Below are 2,685 nucleotides of genomic sequence, written 5' to 3'. Positions count from 1 at the left end.
TAGCTGCCGCAAGTGCTGCTACAATTTCCCTAGCAAGTTGATTCTGTCCTGCCCCCATTTTCAGATTCCCAATCCTACCCTGTCTATTCTCATGTCTTGGAGGCATCTCTCTACAAAGAAACAATAAAGAGATCATCAACAACAGATATACTACGAATCTATAACTCCACCAATCTGGTCTAACAACTCTATGCAAGCCTACAGTAACGTAAATGCAATGCAACATAGTTGAATGAATGTCACTCACACAGGTATGCCCAAGCTTTGTTAAAATGTAATGATTTTGAACCCATGAGCCTAAAAGTCTCCCAACGGTCTTGAGGTATTCTAAACCTATGCTCTGACACCAAGTTGTCACGCCCTGGATTTTCAACATAATAATAATAGCATTTCCAACAAAAGTCCAACGTAATAATAAATCATAATACCCCAAAATATTTTTCATAATTCATGCGAGAGTATAAAATCAAGTTTGAATAGAGTTACAATATTGGCACCTTGGCCCAATTTCTAAAATTAGTCAAAAGATGATAAGCTTAGCGATTGCATGATTCCCAAAGTCAAAAGCGTTCAAATGAAGTTACAATTGCATCTTTCAAAAGGGAGTATACAAAGATGCTAGAACAACTCCTGATTGTCGGCTTTCAAAGGATACGATGTAAAAGATGCACTTCATGCACTCCAAAATCAATGCCCTTGAGGTGTACCTGAAAATGATGATAGGTTGAGCTACACTAGCCCAGTAGAGAAATCGGCGCTACATTTATATGAATTGAGTAAAGTGTAATGAATGAATGAGGACACAATTCACTAAATCGCCAACAAGAAAGTTTAAACCGAATAAGGAGTTTAACGCCCAATCAATACCATTTCTACCCACGTTCCATCTTTTACCTATGACTTCACGAACTTAACGAAACAACCCAACACATGGAATCGCTGCTCGTCTATTTCTATTTCTATCGAAGTACCAATACGTCAGGCATTTTAAATGTATCATACCTCTCATTTCCGTATCCTTGCCATACGATTTTAATCTGAGCATTCGGGACCTCGCACTATCCCCTACCGAGCATTTGGGACCTCGCACTATTCCCACTTCATCTTACGCAATCTCATGTTCAGGCCTATAGACCTCACACCATCGGCTTATACCAACAAGTACCAAACATGTAACAAAAGTTCAATAAATGAAACCTGAAGGACTAATTATCCCAAGCCGGCACCCATCTCATTCGTAATTATCACTATTAACCACTCATCATTTATAAACTATTTCACATAATAACCAATACAAGTCCGCTAACGCTATTAATTTAACAGATTGTACAAAAACCAAGTGTTTCGAGTTTCTCAACTCTGATTGCAAGCCCATTTTGGTCCACCAAACCTCAGAATCCGAAAGCACGTATTCAAACAAAGTTGTAGAGGATCGAATCAGCTGTCCAACGCAATTTGAATCGAATCTAACCGACATCGCATGAAAGAGTTATGCCCAAAATACGAACTGCTGTCTGGGAACAAAAACAAGACATCCAGATCTGGAATACAGATTGGAGAATGGACGTTTCTGGGTATAATTTATGAGTATGAATTTCTGTTCATATTTTTTCTAGATAGTAGACTCAAACACGGAACGTTTGGCCCAAGAATCAACCAAAATGGAGCTTTGTAGAGTCCTAGGGAATTTCTGCAAGATCTGCAAAAAAAACTTGAACCAGTCCGGCTAGGAGCAGAAAAGTGACGAAAATAAGGGATTTTCAAGGCCAAACTCCGAACAATCAACAAAAGTAAAATCAATCACAATATCCACACATCACACTAACTCAAAAACACATAAAAGTAGTTAGATTTCCCTACCTCAAAGATCGAAAGCACAAGCTCAAGCTCAATCGAACTCTAGGGCTTCAAATTCGAAATCCACCGAGATACACCCCTTCCAAGCTTAATCAACGCAACTCACACGTCGGGGAAGTTAGAACACGGCATAGAGAGGCTGGGTTTCCATGGGTTTGAGCTATGGATGCAAGACCCGAGAGAGAGAGAGAGAGAGAGAGAGAGAGAGGGTGCGTCGGACGGAGAGAGAGAGAGATCTGTCGTGTGTGAGAAGAGAGGGTGAGGAAAATGATTGTGTGGCTCTCACACACCCATATATATACTCATGTACTTTTGCATTACACTAACACCCCTAACTTTCAAGTTCTATCACATTCAACCCATATCACATATTCACATAACATTTCATATTATCCCATAATTCTAACTTTTATTAGAATATTAAAATTATTGAAATAAAATAAAAAAAAATACGGGTCTCTACAAACGGTTTGCATCAAATCCGACATTTCATTCGGCGGTTGGAGCATTAATTCTTTGGAAAGATCGGAGGTACGATCTAGACCACGCTTAAATGAGGTAGTAGCAGTCTTTTGGTCGCAACTTTCAACCAAATTGTACACGTTGTAAAAGCGATCCGAATAGTCCTTCAATGACTCGCCAACCCCTTTCCTCAAATCCGTGAGTGCCTCAACAGTTTTCGGCCGCCGATTGCTCGCGACGAAACGTGAGGAGAAGGAACGCTCCAGTTCGCCGAAGTTGCTGACCGACCCGGGTTTTAGTTGCGTATACTATAACATGGCAGCGTCAGGGAGGCTTAAAGAGAATGTTCGGCACATCATTGCCTCG

General features: G+C 40.4%; 1 long non-coding RNA gene across 1 annotated transcript; it reads right to left on the bottom strand.

Moving 5' to 3' along the window:
• Window positions 1-425: 425 nt before the first annotated feature.
• Window positions 426-2,124, bottom strand: LOC131303714 (uncharacterized). Its single transcript, XR_009192142.1, has 2 exons — window positions 1,861-2,124; window positions 426-707 (listed from the first exon to the last, which is right to left on the bottom strand). It is a non-coding gene; the product is annotated as an uncharacterized LOC131303714 (long non-coding RNA).
• Window positions 2,125-2,685: the final 561 nt, after the last annotated feature.

The sequence above is a fragment of the Rhododendron vialii genome, chromosome 10a (assembly GCF_030253575.1).
Source record: "Rhododendron vialii isolate Sample 1 chromosome 10a, ASM3025357v1".
Taxonomy (NCBI): domain Eukaryota; kingdom Viridiplantae; phylum Streptophyta; class Magnoliopsida; order Ericales; family Ericaceae; genus Rhododendron; species Rhododendron vialii.
The sequence above is the reverse complement of the archived record's forward strand: the minus strand, read 5'-3'. Positions and strand labels throughout refer to the sequence as shown.